General features: G+C 41.5%; 1 pseudogene; it reads right to left on the bottom strand.

Annotated features, from left to right (window-relative positions):
* Positions 1–16,018: 16,018 nt before the first annotated feature.
* LOC149517720 (18S ribosomal RNA) lies at positions 16,019–17,649 on the bottom strand (annotated as a pseudogene).
* Positions 17,650–19,322: the final 1,673 nt, after the last annotated feature.

Raw genomic sequence — 19,322 nt, 5'->3', positions numbered from 1 at the left:
TAGAAAGGGCCAAAACAAAACATAAGCATTAAGTGTGAAGCACGTAAAATGCATAGCATTAGATGAACAAGGGTTAAGAGCCCATGCCTATAAAACATTTTACATTTGAGAGAATGATTGAACACCAATGCACCAATGTGGCCATAGAGGTTTGGGTGGCATACTTGGGACACAGGGCACAATTAAGGTCTGACTCATAGCCCCTAAGGACATAAGATGGATAAAGGATGGCAAGACATCTGGTTTCTATCGATTTAGGTACATAGTATAGGATCTTGATTACACCCCCAGGGTATGATGACCATATAGGGGAGATTGAAGAGGATGACAGGTTGATAGTTTGATGCAATAAACATGGAGCCTATTAACATGCACCATAGCACCATTTATATGCCCATTATGTATAATTGGCAATATCCATGCACACTGATCCATAACCTACCCAATCAATTATGCAACGAGCGAGCAGAGGAAATGATGTACAAGGCCATGCCACAACCACATGGCATGGGAAAATACAAGGAAAGGTCATCAGATTACCCTTGCCACCCAACAGATAACAATGGCATGACACCATAATACTTAGTCTGGCTAGGACAATACATGCAAACTCCTCTATAACCTCCACAAGGGATGTCACTCGATTCAATTACTTGTTCTTAGGGTCTAGGTAGCCTCAACTACATGCAAGGGCTTGGCCAGGCTAAGGCATTTTTGTGGTCGACAAGAAGGGATGCCATGACTGCCAAATACCTGAGAGACTTGGCCAGACCAAGCCTATGACCTTAGCTTCTGCTTGCCCCACCCTAAGGAACTATTGCAAGATTCAAAGACTTGGTTTGGGGTCTAAGGTAGCATGAACCATAGGCATAAGCTTAAGCTTGGCACAGTTAAGCCCTTTTTTAGTATGCACACCAATCAATCGAGGCCATAAGTACTTGTGAGTCACCAAAGTAACCAGTCACTGGACAACACTGCCAAAAGGCATACACGGCTTGGATTTTGCTCCAAAGACATTGTTGTTGATGAACACAATGATAGGTCCATCGCGTACACCTACTCCCTTTATGGAGGGACAGGGGGCCCAAACAACCACCTTTAAAAAGCATAAGAGATTTGATAGATATGCTAGTAGTAGACATTAAAATGTCTAAAATCGAGACATTTTTTCAAATAGACATATCCAGGACCAAGGATCCGTAGGTGCTAATGATGGTCGAGGTAACTACTCACATCAAGGGCCATCTTTTATCGATATTGATCGAAGCATGTGCTTGTGTCATGGGCTCCAACCTTATACTCAGAATCCATGTGACTTTAGGCTTGGAATCACCTCATTGTAGCCAAAGTTAACCTAAAACGCTAGCATGCGAACACTAGAACAATGGGAAGGGCTGAAAGCACAAGTTTGAGAGAAATAAGAAAATAGGATAGATTGCTGGAATATGCTTTGTATTCACTGAAACAAAATTGTCTAATGGTGTACAAATGAGGGTGGAGCAGCCCTCTATTTATTGTTGAGGCTCCAGCTACACTTAATGGCAATATCCCTAGAATCAAGGCTAAAATCAAGAAATTATAAAGATTACAATCAATCAAGATTCTAACTCCTAAATTCTAGGGTCAACCAAATCTGCCAAGAGGCTTCTGCTGATCCTACAAGCTTCTAGAAGATCTTACGTATCTCTCACCTTGGGTCCTTCTGGATATGGTACGGGCATTCTGTAGGCTAGGCCTTGGCCTCACGAGCCGGCCTGCAACCTATGCGGGCATTCTGGCCTTGTCTCCTAGGCCTTACGCGTAAATACTTACCAGCATGCCTGATGTGCGGGCTTTAAACTCTGGCCCGCGTGCTGGTGCGCCCGATGTGCCTGGCATACCCATCTAGGGTGTGACATTCTCCCCTACCTGATTATGCAATGTCCTCATTGCATCCTCTGCATGGTACTACCTGATCTGGTCTTTAAATTGCCATAAGTCTTCTGCTAGTTCTTAGCTTTTCTCACTGTCTGAAAGTCTCTTCCAGCGCACTAAATACTCTTATCTTAGTTGGTAGTTTTTTTATCTCACTTCTCGGTCAGCTATGATGCTGTGGACTTTCTTCTTATATAAGGCCCTTGCTCTCAATGGTGCACACTTTGACTTTGCTCGTCCTGTATCTCTCTCATCCTCATGGAACAGCTTAAGCATGCTTACATGGAACACTGGGTGTACCTTTGGCTTGGGTGGCATATCTAGCTTATAGGCAACCTTGCCTACCCTCTTGACTACTCAGAAAGGTCTTTTCTACCTTCAGACTAGGCCTTTGTGCAGCACGCTGTGGTGCACAATGGGATGCAGCTTCACCAACACCAAGTCTTCAACCTGGAACTACACTTCCCACCTATTCTGGTCTACCCACTTCTTCTACCTCTTTGCCGCATTGTGTAGATAGACTCTGGCCAAGTCAGTTTACTCCTACCATGCCTTAGCAAACTTGTATGCTGTTGGATTTGGCCTTGTATAACTTGCAGCAATCAAACCAAGTGTTAGTGGTTGTTGACCTGTCACAACCTTAAATGGGCTCTGGTTCGTTGCCTCGCTCCTTTGCAAGTTGTAGGAATACTATGCAACATCTAGCAGCTTTGGCTAGTCCCTTTGTATGGCACTCACATAGTGCCTGAGGTAGACCTCTAATAGTCCATTCACACGCTCTATTTGCCCATTGATCTATGGATGCATGCTGGTGGAAAAGTTCAAGTCTGACCCCAATAGCTTGAACAACTCAGTCCAGAACCTGCCCGTGAAATGCCCATCCTGATCATAACAATGGTCTTCAGCACTCCCCAGTACTTAACCATGTTATTCAGGAACAATCAAGTTGCATGCTTGGTTGGGCACTCATTGGTTGCTGGAATGAAGATTCCATACTTGGAAAACCTGTCCACCACTACCATGATGCTTCCAAACCCCTTTGCCTTGGGTAAACCGACTATAAAGTCTAGAGAAACACTCTCTCATGGTCGCTTTGGCACTGGCAATGGCTCTAAGAGACTGCTTGGTTTCTTAAGCTCTACCTTGTCCTATTGGCACACAAGACAAGTCTTTACATAGGCCTCCAAATCGTTCCTCATGAGTGGCCAGTAATATTGATCCTCTAGCAACACCAAGGTGCAGCTCACTCCTGGCTATCTAGCCTACCTTAAATCATGGCACTCTTGTAAAACTTCCTTGTGGAGCTTCCCATGCTGCGACATAAATAATCTACTGCCCCTAGTGTACAATAAACCATCCTGCACCCAAAACCACCTAGTCTTACCTTGCTGGGTGTACTCCATAAGAGCCTTGGCTGTAGGATCATGTATAAGTCCCTTCTGGATGTGTGGCACCAGTGACCCCTCTGGTTTGCTAATGCAACATGGTTAGCCTTCCTAGTTAGGGCATCTACCACCAGGTTCACCTGTCCTAGCTTGTACTCCATCTGGAAATCAAATTCTACAAGAAAATCTTACCATCTCGCCTGCTTGAGGGATAGCTTCTTCTGTGTCTGGAAGTAACTGGTCACCACATTGTCCGTCCTGACCACGAACCTCAACCCCAACAAGTAATGACACCAAGTGCGCAAGCAATGCACCACTACAATCATCTCCTTCTCTTGGACCGTGTACTTATGCTTAATCTCGTTCAGCTTCCTAGTCTCAAATGTGACTAGATGTCCCTCCTGTATTAACACACCCCCTACGGCAAAGTTTGATGCATCCATATGCACCTCATACGGCTTGGCATGGTCTGGTAAGACCAAGATTGGCTCTTCAATCATAGCCTACTTCATCTTGTCAAAGGCTTCTTGGTACCCTGCGCTCCACATCCATGCTCTCCCTTTCTTGAGCAAGTTAGTCAATGGTGTGGCTATTGCTGAGTGACCTTTGATGAAGTGCCTGTAGTAGTTAACCAGCCTAAGGAATGACCTCAACTCAGTGACCTTGGCTAGCGGTTCCAACTCTAGGATAGTGTGCACCTTGCTTTCATCTATGTGTATCCTGCCACCTCTCACTATGTGGCCTAAGAATGGGATCTCCTACTGGGCAAATGAGCACTTCTTCCTTTTGAAAAATAGATTGTGCACCCATAACACCTTAAACACCTATCTCAATTGGTCTACATACTCTCCCAAAGTCTGGCTATAGATCACAATGTCATCCAAATAAACCATAAAAAACTAATCAAGGAACAACTGAAGTACCTAATTCATAAGGGTGCGAAATGTTACTGGGGTATTTGTGAGTTCGAATGGCATGACCAAGAACTCATACGAACCATATCGAGTGACACATACTATCTTTAGCTCATTTCCCTCTGTGATCCAGACTTGGTAATAGCCTGACCTTAAATCTAGCTTGGTAAACCAACTTGCGCTCCCAAGTTGGTCGAACAAGTTCGCAATGAGTGGGATAGGGTACTTGTTCTTGATGGTTAGCTTGTTTAAAGCCCAGTAGTCTATGCATAGCTGCAATGACCCATCATGCTTACGTTAGAATAGAACCGGTGCACCATATGGTGCCTTCGATGGCTTGATAAAGCCAGCATCAACTAACTCTTTGAGCTGCTTCCTTAACTCCTTCAGCTCTAGTGGGGACATTCGATAAGGGGCTCTAGTTGGTGGCTTGGCCTCAGACACTAGCTCAATCTTATGGTCCACCTCCCTCTTAGGTGGTAGCTAGCTAGGTAGCTTTGTGGGCATCACATCACTAAAGGTCTTCAACACCTTTAGCACCTTCAAGGGTGACTCGATCTCCTTCTCTCTTAGCTCCTCATACTTTAGGGCTGGCAAGAAGGTGTCTTCTTCTCTACTTACCACCTTGGCAAATTGGATGGCTGGCACTACCCGTGACCCAACTCCAGACCCTCTCCTTAATGGTACTAGGCATTGGCACCGTGCATCCAGAATACAAATACAATTGGTAAAAGGCACATGGAGGGCATTAATTCAAACAAGGAAATCCAACCTAATCACAAACTCATAGTCATCAAGGGCTATTACCTCAATGGTCTCTTTGCCTTTCCAATCTCCAAGCTGTAACTCCACTCCCTGCACTACTCCAATGGCTAGAACCTCCTTGGAGTTCACCATTTTAATGGTACCAGTCCCTTTTTTCACCTTTAGTTCAAGCTTCTGAGCTCCATTACCTGAAGATGTGAGGCACCTATGTCCACCAGTGCTCTCACCTTCTGACCCATAACCATCATATCTGTAAACATCAAGCTCATTGGCTTACGGCTTCCCTTACTCTAGATAGCATTGAGCACTAATGACCTAAGCTTTACTGCCTTTGACTCTAGCTTCTCGTCAAACTCTTTGTCTACAATAGCCAGCTTACTCTTCCGTAGGTAATTGCACACTATGTGGCTCCCTCTACATAGGTAGCATGCTAGTGGCTCTCGGTCCTTTTTTGCTTTCCACTTGCCTACTGGTGGCTTCCTCTCACCATCTTTGGTTGAACAGTCTCGATCCCCATCTTTCGACTCTCGATCACGATCCTTCCCCTTGGACTGCTTCTTTTGGTCCTTCTCATCTCTGCCCTTACCCTTGGGCTTGAAAGACTCGAACTTGTTTAGAGGCTTAAACTCTATCAAAGACTTAGCAGTAGTCATGGCTTTAGCCAAGTCATGAACTCCCCTCCATTGTAGCTAATGCTTCACCCACGGCTTCAGCCTATCCATGAAAGCAAATAAGGCATCCTTTTTACCTAGATCTAAGATCTGTAGCATTAGTTCAGAGAATTTCTGGACATACTCCCTTATAGCCCTTTACTGGGTCAGCCTGTGTAACTTTGCTCGTGCCTCATCATCAGTATACTCTGGGTAAAATTACTCTCTGAACTCTTTTTGGAACTCTACCCAGGTTTCAATCTTGGCACTCCCATTCCTAACATCATCACACCTGCACCTCCACCACAATAAGGCTACATCAGTGAAATATATAATAGCGGTGCTTACCTTTATTGTCTCATCCAAATGCCCATGGCCTGGAAATACTGCTCCACCCCATAGGTAGTTGTCTACTTCCTTGGCCACCCTAGTTCTCTTGAACTCTTTAGGCTTAGGGACATTCATCCTGGACTTAGACACTCTAGCAAACATGCCATTCCCAATGGTAGTCTTGCAAGCAATGAGCTTACTGGTGAGCTCCTCCATTCTTTCTCTTAAGGCCTCCACCACAGCCTCCAAGGTCTCATTCTTTTGGGTGATCATGTCTATGCCTTTATTGAGAGTAGCTTGCAACTTGCCACTGAGCTCTTTCTTCATGGAGTCTAGCACTTCAACGTGAGTTTCCACATCTTCAAGGTTCTCTTGCATGTCATCCATGCTCACCTCTACCTTGGCCAACCTACTATCTATGGTAAACCAGATGTCTCTCGAACTGGCCTTTTACCTCTTCCATGCCCCTGCTCCTGGGCCTCTGGTTGTTGGCTAGCAACGTCACTCTGGGATGCCATCTCCTTGACTGTGATCTAACCTAAAAAACACAAACATGCAGAACCAAACTTGCTTTGATATTAATTGTCACAAGCTCTGACCTTAGACTCAGAATCTGTGCGGCTTTAGGCTTGGAATCACCTCTATGTAGCCTAAGTCAACCTAAAACACCAATGTACGGGCACTAGAACAATGGGAAGGGCTAAATGCGCAAGTTTGAGAGAATCAGGAAAATAGGATAAATTGCTGGAATATGCTTTGTATTCACTGAAACATAAGTGTCTGATGGTGTACAAACGAGGGTGGAACAGCCCTCTATTTATAGTTGAGGCTCTAGCTACACTTAATGGCAATACCCCTAGAATCAAGGCTAAAATCAAGGAATTACAAAGATTACAATCAATCAGGATTCTAACTCTTGAATTCTAGGGTCAACCAAATCTGCCAGGAGGCTCCTACTGATCTTACAGACTTTTAGAAGATCTTACATATCTCCCACCTTGGGCCCCTCTGGATGTGGTGCGGGCATTCTGCAGGCCAAGCCTTAGCCTCATGGTCTGACCTGCAAGTTATGCGAGCGTTCTGGCCTTGTCTCCTAGGCCTTGCATGCAAATACCCGTCAGCGCACCTGGTATGCGGGCCTCAACCTCTGGCTCATGTGCTGGTGCACCTGATATGCCTGTGCACCCGCCCAGGGCGTGACACTTGCACCAAGTCTAGATTATGCGGATGCTAGTCAAGGCATGTGCTAGCACCAAGGGCTAGCATGTGCCGATGGTCATCGAGAAGTGCTCATACCAAGGGCTAGCTTGTGCCAATGATGGTTAAGGTATGTGCCTGCACCATGCACTTGTATGTGTCATTAATGGCCACGACCTTGGCTAAAGTTTGATTTTGGGCCATGGTGCACATGCTGGGCTTGGCCATGTGTTGGTGCCACATTTTTTTGCCTACAGTACCATTACATGAGAACTTAGTTGGTGGCATTGGGGGTTCCGATTATTGGGAGTGGGGGGTCAGGGGGTGTACGCACATGATGTGTGATGGGTGCTGGTCCTTAGCCATTATATTGGCCCTTTATCCCTTAAGGAATCGCAACAACTCACACCCCCTTAAAAAGGGTAAGAGCTTTTACAAGTTCGCAACCAGTAGCCATTCAAATGTCTAAAATGGGGATGTTTTTTTCAAATGGCAACAAAATCTTCTACATTTCTATTTTTTGGCTAAATTTTTTTATGGATGCCAACAAAAATACAAGGATCATGTATACCAAATTTGGGGCCAAAACTCCTAAAAAATTTTCAAAAAAATCTAAACCATGAAAAAATTTAAAAATTATGAAAAATGGAAAATGAGTCATCTTGCCATCAAACTTCACACGAAGGCTCAAAAGACCATTATATGAATTTTCAAGCCATAAAAATGGCATTGGCATGGCAAAAATATGAAGATGTGCCTAAACCCACCTATTGCCTAGTCATGGTGTGCATGGTGCATGACCTAACATCTTCTAATAGTATTCAAGGGAGCTACCCACACAAAGGCCAACATGTGCCAATGGTGATTGAAGCATGTGCTGAGATAAAAGGCCAAGAAGTCCCAATGGTGGTTAAGGTAGGTGCATGCATCGAAGGTCATTTAGTGCCGATGGTGGTTAAGGCATGTGCATGTGTCATAGTCCACAAGCTGGTCTAGGCCCAAAGGTTCTCTTTGAGTTAAGGAGCAGTTCTAGTTTTAGTGGGATAGGGTCTAATAGCTAGAGGGACCAACATTAAGGCCTACTGGTGGCCCAGCTCATAAGGAAATAGCATAGAATAGTGGTATGGCTAGTGATCAAGACTCTAGAGGCTTATGCACAGTGTTCAAGTTTGACAAAATTGAACTAGGCCTAAGTGCGGGTGCTAGTGAGTGATGTGTGGGCACACAATCAGACCCAAGCTTAGGCACTGATGATTGAGGTGTGGGAGCACAGTCAAACCCAAGTGTAGGCACTCCTAAACATAGTCATGGGAAGATCAAATTCAAGGCATTCTAGAAAGCCTAATACTACAGCATAATCTTTACAAACTGGAATTATAATGAGCACTTGAGTTTTGTAGGCTTACTTAGGCACAGAAAGTCAATTCCCTATCTAAGGCCACATAAAGTTTGGCTTATGGTCAGAGCTTCTGACACATGCACCAAGTGCCATTAGGTGTCAATAGCACTTAAGGGCTAGACAAGTGGCTTGGAAAGGATAAAAAAGTGGTGGGAGGGTCATGGTATACATGCTGCACCAAGTGCCAACATCTGGCAATGGTGTCTAAGGCAACAACCCCCCAAGGGCTAGCATATACCAATGGTGGTCAACATATGTGCTGAGACCAAAGGCCAAAATGTCTTGATGGTGGTCAAGACATGTGCATGTGTCATGGTTTATAAGCTCGTCTAAGCCTAAAGGTTCTATCTGAGTCAAAAGCAATTCTAATTCTAGTGAAACAAGGTCTGATAATAAGAGAGACCAGGTCTTAAGGTATACTAAAGGCCCAAGTCATAGAGAACTAGCCTAAAATAGTGGTATGATGTCACAGGCTAAGCTTTCACTCAATGAAGTAATAGACCATGTAGCACTTGTATGGACACTTTCACATAAGTTAGCTTAGTTTGATATCTTAGCTAGTGTGGTAGCCTAACAATACACCGATTGCTCACTCCCTCTAAAAAGCTTAAGAGAATTTATAGCTATGCTACCTAAAGCCATTACAATGTTTGAAATGGGGACAATTTTTTCTAGCACATGAGATCTATCATCCCCCTTAGCACCTCTACTCAATCATGGCCCTATACATGGGTGGCTAATGACATCCTATGCCCAATCATGGCCCTATACTAGGTTGGCTCATGACATCTTCCCCCACATATTCTGTCAATGCCTTCATTGACTTGTTCATGTAAAATTCTTCAATCTTCAGTTGCAACACTTAGAGGCCATGGTATCTTTCCTAACTAGGTTCTTTTGGTCTTAAGTCCTCCTACTTTATTAAATATTTATGAACTATTCTTTGAGATACTCGGGATACCCTATTAGCTAAAATCTCTTCAACTTAATGTTTTGATGGTGGCTTCATGGTAATGGTAACCTTGGTTGATTCACCGTGACTTGCATCTATGGGGTTTACATGTTAGGGCTTTAAGTTGCTTACATAGAATATTGGATACACCTTCACCCATTTTGGTGGGTTGATTTTGTTAGAGGCATTCCCCACTTTGGAAAGAATCTTAAATGGACCATTATATTTATGCACCAACCTACGATCCTATTTCCTTAGGAACTTGTTTTGTTAGAGCACTAGTATGACAAGAACAAGATCACCAACTTTAAATTGTTGTGCCGTTCGGCCCTTATCTACCCACTTTTTCATGTGGTTTAATGCCTTTTCTAAGTATGCTTGTGTAATTTTTGTGTTTTGTCTCCATTTTTTGTTAAGGTTGAAGGCTCTTAGATTTTTCCCTCAATATGGCTCAAGGGATGTATACGGCAGTCCTGGTAGTTGTCCAGTGACCACTTTAAATAGACTCTTGTTTGTAAAAGAACACTTATTGGAATTAAAATAAAGCTAAGCTACATCCAACAATGAAGGCTAATTCTTCTTATTAGCTTGAACAAAGTGTCTTAAGTCTCTTCTGACAACCCATTAAATTGTTCAATTTGACCATTAGTTTAAGGGTGATAACTTTAAAAAATGTTGAGCTAAGATCCTAAGATCTTGAAAAGCTCTCTCCAGAATGGCCCAGTGAATGTCAGATCCCTGTCACTAACAATGGTTTAACGGAGGCCCCAAATCTTGATTACATGTTTAAATACTAGTCGAGCAGTATCTTTCACGATGTAATACTTTTTGGTGGGAATGAAGATAGCATATTTTGAAAAATAGTCAATAACCATTAGGATAGACCCAAGATCAACAACCTTAGGAAGGTAAGTCAATAGAGATATTTTCCCATGGTTTTGTAGGCACAGGTAATGGTTCAAGCACGCCTGCTAGTCTCTTCTTTTCAACATTGTTCTATTAGCAAATGAAGCAAGTTTTCATATAGTCTATCTTATCTTATCACATGTGAGTGCTATAATAGCCTTGTTTTAGTAAAGCCAAAGTATGTTGCAAACCAAGGTAACCTACCCATAGTGTGTCATGGCATTCCCTCATTACCATCTATCTTAGGCCTCCCACTTTTGACATAAACAACCAAGGACCCTTGGTCAATAAGACCCCATTTTCTTACCAAAAGTACTTGGATTTCCCTTCTTCTACTAGCTTCAAGATGGCACTAGCCTATGGGTCTTTATTCAGATTATCTTCAATTAGGTTGCAAATATCTATTGTGATTTTACTAGCCACCATATGGATGATTCTCCTAAAGGTAGCCAACTCTGCCCATCTACTTAATGCATATGCCACTCGATTGGTTCTTCTAGCTGTGTGTTCAAAACAAAATTCAAATTTGGCTAGAAACTCCTACCATCTAGCTTGCTTAGCTTTGAGCCTCGGTTGGGTGAGAAAACAACTAACCATTGCATTATCTATCTTAACTACAAATTGTGAAACCACAAATAATGTCACCATGGATTACTGCCTGGAGTTCTTTCTCTTAAAATGTATATATCCTTTTAGCTTCACTCAAATTTCAAATACTATCGGGTGCCATTCTTGCAAAAGCACTCCCCTAAAAGCAAAATCAAATGCATTTATTTGAACTTCAAAAAGCTTCCCAATGTCATGGAGAGCCATGATAGGGTCCTTCATCATGGTTTTTTCCAAACCCTCAAAAGCCTCATGACGTTTACTTGTCCAACACCATTTATACTTTTTTTCAATAGCTCCATGAGAGTTGTGATTGTACGAGAGTACCTATCCATAAATCTACTATAATTATTGGCCAATCCTAAAAATGATAGGAGTTCGCTGACATTCTTTAATGTTGCCTACTCCTTGATAGCATTAGTTTTTTCCATGTCCATTCGAATTTGGCTTAGAAAGTGAATCTTGGTTTGAGCAAATGCACATTTCTCCCTTTTAACATATAGTTGATGGTCTTATAGTCTTTGAAATGCAAGACACAGGTGCTCTTGGTGCTCTTCCATGGTAGAACTATAAAACACTATGTCACCTAAATAGATGACCATAAACTTGTCAAGTTAGTCATGGTCCACCTGATTCATCAAGGTACAAAATGTGGCAGGGGCATTAGTCAACCAAAAGGCATACAAGAAATTCAAATGCACTATACTGCATTACACAAGTGGTTTTTGGCTCATCTCTTTCAACAATTCTAACTTGATGATATCCAGATCTCAAGTCCAATTTGGATAAGTACTTGGCCTGGCTTAGTTGATCAAACAAATTCATAATAGAAGGAATAGGATATTTGTTTCTTACAGTGACTTTGTTCAAGGCCCTGTAGTCCACACATAACCACAAACTCCCATCATGCTTTCTCTGAAATAGCATGGGTACCCCAAATAGTGCTTTTGATGGCCTAATGAATTCGGCTTGTAAGGGGTCATCTAATTGTTTTCTCAATTCAGCCAATTCTAGTGGAGCCATGCAATATAGGCCTCTAGCTAGTAGCTTAACTCTTGAAAGAAGCTTAATCTCATGGTCCACTGATCTTCAAAGAGATAAGACCTTGGGAAATTACTCTGGCATCACATTCTCAAACTCTTCCAATACTTTCTACACCCTATCAGGTATCAATTCTAGCTCAATCCCATCATTGTAAATTCACATGGTCACATAGAAGGGCTTCCCTTTCTTTACCTCTTTCTTGAATTATATGCTGAAATCATTTTCTTCCCACTCTTAGGGAGGATCATGGCTAGCACAATATGCGAGCACTCCCAAAAGAACAATAAAAAACTAGTGATGGGGTTTGAGATTACTTGAGCCAACATCATGAAGTCCAATCCTAGGTCAACATCAAAGTTATCTATGGGGCTACTATGAAATCTACATTTCCTTCCTATGGCCTCAACTTGGTCATCACACTCTTAGAGCATCCATTAATTGCAAAGGTTAGTGAATTAACCACTTTCATTTGCCAATAGTCTTTGTTAACCTTGAAACCACACCTTTTTGCTTCTTCTGGTGTGATGAAGGTATTAGTTGCACCCGTATCTATCATAGCCTTTGTGGTTTTACCATTGAGTACTAGGTCCACATACATCAGACCTCTCTCAGGTTCTTTTTTTATCATGTTTAGTTGGGTACAACGAGCACTAAGAAACCATATTGAGCCCATCCTTACAGGCTCCTCCTTAACTTTTTTGATAATTTCAGGCACTTTGAAAGACTTTTAAGAGAGGATCTTAGAGCATTAAGGGCATATCTATATGGGCATTTAGCCACCCAATGTGGCCCTTGGCATAGGAAACAAGCTAGCAGTTGCTTCAGCTTGAAATTCAATGCATTGTTTGCCTTGGGTTGGGTATTGTCTCGACTAGGAGGCCTCTTATCTGATCCCCCATAGAAGGGTCAGTCTATTATGGCCATCTTTCCCCTATTCCCAAAGTTAGAGTTACTACCACCTGATGGAAGGTTCTTTCTTTTTTAGGGCCCATTGTTACAGTCCTTAAGATGTTTAGTGGCAACCATCACTATGGCCACATCTTGCACCTTTTATGTTTGCAATTCTATCTTGGCCCAAGGTTTGAGGCCCTCAAGAAAATAAAACATCTTATCTTTTTTAGAGATGTCTTTAATGTCCAACATTAGGGTAGGAAAGCTCCTCACAAACTCTTGTACCATTCCTATTTGCACAAATTCTTGAAACTTCCTTTGGGCCATATACTTCACATTCTTAAGAAAGAATTGGTTTTCAACTCTTGCTTAAGATCCACCCAAGCTTTGATAGGGCATTCATCATTTACAAATTTTGAATGCCAACATAGCTTGGCATCCCTATCAAGGTACATTAAAGCCATTACAACCTTATCCTCCTTTGATTTTATGTGTACATCTCAAAATTATTTTTCTATGTCAAATAGGAAGTTTGCAAGCTCTTTGGCATCTCTTACCTCCTCGTAACATCAAGGCTCCAACACTTTGGCCTTTTTCCCTTTCTCTATTGAGCTAGAACTTGACATGGCCATAGCCATTTGTAGCACACTCACTTGGGCCCTAAGCTTCTCAAATTCTCTCTAAATGACACTTAAGGCATCTTTGGTCTCCTCACCCAATCTATGTAGAGTATCAGACAACTCCCGTTAGGATGTCTCAATCTACCTTAGTCAACCACAAGTTACTACATGAGGTTTAAGGGCAACCATTGTAGCTTTAAGCTCCTCGATCCTTTGTCAGTCATTAAATCCACCACTTGTAGCCATCTCTAGCACTTTTCAACAATGCTCTAATACCACATGTCATGGACTAAGCTTTCTCTCAATGAAGCAATAGACCATATGACACTTGGATGGATGTTTCCATATAAGTCAACCAAGGATAGTTCAATATCCTAGCCAATGATGTAGCCCAATAATATTCACCCCTTTTAAAGAGCTTAAGAGATTTTATAGCTGTGCTACCTAGAACCATTACAATGTTTGAAATGGGGACATTTTTTCCTAGCACATGAGATCTATCCTCCTCTTTAGCACATCTTATGCCTAGTCATGGCCCTATATTTGGGTGGCTCATGACATCCTATGCCTGGTTCTAGCCCTCTACAAAGTTGAATCATGACATACAAGTAGTGGTCAAGACTCTATAGGCTCAGGCACAGTGTTCAAGTTTGGTAAAAATGAGCCAGGCTCATGTACAGATGCTAGTGAGCACTGATATGAATTTACAAGCCATAAAAAAGGCACTGGCTTTGTAAAAATATGAAAACGCACTTGATCCCACCTATTGCTCAATCGTGGTGTACAGCAAGGGGCTAGGATACCTATTCATGATGCATGGCCCAACATGTTGATGGCACATGCACACACACTATGAATATGATGTTGATGGCATATGCTTTCATTTTTGTTTCAATTTCATGGTGCGATTCATGCTAGGGGTTTGTTATTTAGCTATAAGTGATGATACTGATTATTTAGCTAAACAAATCAATCATCATGCACACCTAAGGTCAAAAAGGGCTCAAGGCACAAAGGCACCCTCGCCCTCTTAGTGTTTTGTTAACGCATTTATGGGTTGTTCATTAAGCAAGTTTATACAATGATTTTTCCATAGGTTCACTTAAAGAGACCTTGTTATGACTTCTCCTTCCTCTAAATGATAAGGTTCAGTAAACTTTTTATAACATCATGAGCAATGAACCATCCACATTGCCACAATCCAAACACTTCACTGAACCATTCAATTAGTAAGAGCAATGGGTGATGTGTGTACAAAGGGTAAGGACATAGTCAACGTGAGCTAATGACTCACACTTTCTAGGAATTCCTTGTTCAAGACCAACAATTACAATGATCTATCCCCATCATGATGAAATTTCAAAGATTACCTCTCGTTGAATACATCAGTCTAGTGTGCATGTAGCCCAGAACATCTAAGGGCATCACAAACCTATTATTGCCTCAAACTTCCCTGGCCTAAGTGGCCATAGTTATTCTAAGAAGCTATCCACAAAGGATCACCTCTGTGTTTAGCAAGTTGAGGTCTCATTTTGTTAATGGAATTAACAAGACAAATCACTCTACCAACTAAGAATGGCCATGCCATACCACCTATAAAATTAAGAAAGATCTTTCGATCTATCAATACTTGCTATGTATGGACTTGGTAAGTTTCCTTGTGTTGAGTCAAATTAAGCTGCAAGCTCCACTCTTAGTGGTGCCCTTCCATCAATTCCTTTAAGTTTCAACCTTGCAACCATACTCCCTTCGAAACCCAAAGACTTTGATTTCTCATAAGGTGTCGGCAGAGTCATAAAAGTAACATCTATTGATCCATAGTCAACATCATTTATGGTTGACACTAGGATGGTATTTGATCATCTTCAAGCTCCCAACATTCATTCTTGATTAATGAAAACATCATTGGCAAATGCTTTCATACTTGTTCGTCTTTCATAAATCCAAGAATTTCACCTCTGACTATATGAATGCCCCTGACTGTCCCTATTAATCATTACTTTGATCTCAAAGGCCAACACAATAGGATTGAAATCCTATGATGTTATCCTATGCAAATGTATACAAGTGTAGGCTTACTTAAGCATTTGATTTTTTGAAAGTAACAGCACCAAAGGAATGACCCAGTCAAATAAGGCCAAGATAACATTATTGATAATAGGGATGAGTAAATCGTTGCTCATCATGACGTGAGCTAGATGACCCAACCCTAGTTCCAACTATGAGTTTTTTAACTACAACAACTTAAATATACACTATTAGAGCTAGAATTGCCATAGCTACTGGCACTAGACTTGCCTTCCAACGGATCCTCACTAAAGGATTTAGATTATACCCATTTTAATTGCCAAACTCATAAAGCCCAGTATTGTTATTTATTGTCACTACCTCTCTATTTGTGAATACTTTGCGAGAACATTCAATTGGTAAGAGCAACAAGCGATGTCTACAAAGGGTAGGGATATAGTCAATGCAAGGTGATGACTCATGCTCACTAAGAATTCCTCATTAAAGACCAACATTTACAATGATCTATCCCTATCATGATTAAATTTCAAGGATTACCTAGCTTGTTGGCTAATGCTATGGGCTTATTAAATACATCAGTGTAGCATACATGTGGCTTGGAACATCTAAGGGCATTGTAGACCTATTATTGCCTCAAACTTCCTTGACCTAAGTGACCATAGTCCCTCTAAGAAGCTAGCCATGAAGGATCACCTCTATATAGCCAGTTAGCAAGCTGTGATCTCATTTGTTAATGGAATTAACTAGACAAATCGCTCTACCAACTAAGAATGGCCATGCACCACCACCAATAAAGTCAAGAAAGAGCTCTTAGTCCATCAATCCTTAGTATGTCTAGACCTAGTAAGTTTCCCCATGTTGAGTCAAATTAAACTATAGGCTCTACTCTTGGTGGTGTCCTTCCGTTAATCCTTTTAAGTTTCAAACTCATAACCATACTCTCTCTAAAACCCAAAGAGTTTGATTCTCATAAGGTGCTGGCATAGTCCTAAAAGTAATATCCACCAATCCCTAGTCAGCATAATTTATGGTTGAGATTAGGATAGTATCTTATCATCTTTGAGCCCTCAACTTTCATTCTTGAAATGAAAACATCCTTGGTAAATGCTTTCATAGTTGTTCATCTTTCTTAAATTCAATAATTTCACCTCTGACTACAAATTTTGAATGCCCTTGATTGTCTTTATTAATCATTACTCCAATCTTGAAGGTCAACACAATAGGATCAAAATCCTATGATGTTATCCTATGCTAATGTATACAAGTGTAGGCCTACTTTGAGCACTATAATTTCTTCAAAGTAATAGTGCCAAATGAATAACCTTACCAATTAAGGTTAGGAGTGTATCATCGATAGTAGGGATAAGTATATCAGTGTTCACTATAAGACAGACCAAATGACCTAACCCTTGTTTTAACTACTAGCTTTTTAACTGCAACAACTTAAATAAATGCTATTGGAGATAGAATTACTCTGGTTGCTAGCACTAAACTTGCCCTCTAATTGATCATCGTTAAGTGATTTAGATTGTACTCATTCTAATTACTAGACTCATAAATCCTAATATTGTTATTTATTGTCACTACCTCTCCATGTTAGGATTGGGTAATTTATGCACCTGCTGCTTTTTTTGGATACGGTAGCCATTTCTTAGGCTCTCTCTCTAGAATTGAACCCTAATTCTTTGTCACCCATCACCACCATAGTAGGCCACTATCCTACCATTAAAAGTTGATAGGGAAAAATTTTGAATGATGCATCATTGGCATAAAGGTTGTGCGATTCGTCAAGTTATCATGATTATCAAAGCAATAGGCAAAGCCCGCTTCGAATTTTTTTCTAATAAATGCATCCTTTTCAAAAGTTAAGGTTTGTTGCACATATTAGCTCTAGAATTACTATGGTTATCCGAGTAATAGATACCATCAAACAAACTATAATTGATTTAATGAGCCATTCACAATTACACAATCTGAATTAGTTCATAGTTTCACATGCATGGCTTAATCTTTAAGACAAGCATATTACTACTAGCCAAATCAACTAGGTAGCATTCTTTCAAGATGTTGGCACTGTATGGCCTCAACACAATAATTTAGTAGTGGAAAGAGCCAACATAGAGCATAAGCATCATGCATGTCGAGCACGTAAAATGCATAGCATCGAATGAATAGGGGCCAAGAGCCTGTGCCCATAAAATGTTCCATATCTAAGAGCACGATTGAACACCAGTGCACCAAAGTGGCCATGAAGGTTTAAGAGGCACGCTTAGGACATGAGGCATAATTAAGGTTTGACCCATAGCCCTTAAGGACACAAGATGGATGCAGGATTGAAAGACGTCATGTTTCTGTTGATTTAGGTATGTAGCACAAGATCCTAATTGTGCCCCCAAGGTATGATGAACACATGAGGAGAGATTGAAGAGGATGATAGGTTGACAGTTTTATACATTGAGCATGAAGCCTACCTACACACATAACCATAGCACCATTCATGTGCCCATTATGTACAAGTGGCAGCATCCATGCACATCGATCCAAAACTTCTTCTAAAAAAATTTTCAAAAAATCTTGAATTATGAAAAATTTTAAAAATCATGAAAAATAAAAAGCAAGTCATTGTGCCATGAAACTTCACAAGAAGGCTTTGAGGACCATTATATGAATTTACAAGCCATAAAAATGGCATTGGCATGGCAAAAATATGAAGATGCACATGAACCCACCTATTGTTCGATCGTACACAAGATGCATGGCCCGGGACCGAGGTACCAATGCATGGTGTGTGGCTCAACATGTGCAGTTAGTACTCGAGGGAACTATCCATGCTAAGGGCTAGCATGTGCCGATGGTAGTCGACGCATGTGTCGATGGTGTTCAAAGCATGTGTCGAGACCAAGGGCCAACATGTCCTAATGACAGTCAAGGCATGTGCATGTGTCATGGTCCATATACTAGTCCAGGTGCAAAGGTTTTCTTCGAGTCGAGAAAAAGTTCCAGCTCTAGTAGAACAGGGTCTGACAACTAGGGAAACTAGGCCTGGAGGCATACTAGAGGTCCAAGTCATGAGTAACTAGCCTAGAATAGTGGTACAGACAATGATCAAGACTCTAGTGGCTTAAACCTAGTGTTTAGGTTTGATAGAATTGAGCCAAGCCTAGGTATGAGTGCTGGTGAGCATTATATGAATTTGCAAACCATAAAAATGGCATTGGTATGGTAGAAATATGAAGATGTGCTTGAACCCACCTACTACCCAGTCATGGTGCACATGGTGCATGGCTCAGGCCTAGGATAACTATGCTTAGTGTATGACCTAGCATGTACTGATGGTGTTCGATGGAACTACCTGCACAAAAGGCCAACATGTATGGATGTTGGTTAAAGTATATGCCAAGACCAAGGGCTAACATCTCCTGATGGTATTTTAGGTATGTTCATGTGCCATGGACAACAAGTTGTCTAGGCCTAGAGGTCTTTTTAAGTTGAAGATCAGTTCTAGTTCTAGCGGGATAGAGTCGATAGCCAAAGGGACTAGGACTTAAGGTATACTAGAGGTCTAGGTCATGGGAAACCAACCCAAAATAGTAGTATGGGTAGTGATTAAGACTTTAGTAGCTCAAGCATAATGTTCAAGTTCAACGAAATTAAGCCAAGCCTAGATGCGGGCGCTAGTGAGCATTATATAAATTTACAAGCTATAAAAATGGCATTGGCA

Source organism: Durio zibethinus, chromosome 8 (assembly GCF_047325235.1).
Source record: "Durio zibethinus cultivar Kanyao isolate XHJ-2024 chromosome 8, ASM4732523v1, whole genome shotgun sequence".
In the NCBI taxonomy this organism is placed as follows: Eukaryota; Viridiplantae; Streptophyta; class Magnoliopsida; order Malvales; family Malvaceae; genus Durio; species Durio zibethinus.
This window is presented reverse-complemented; position numbering and strand designations above follow the sequence as displayed.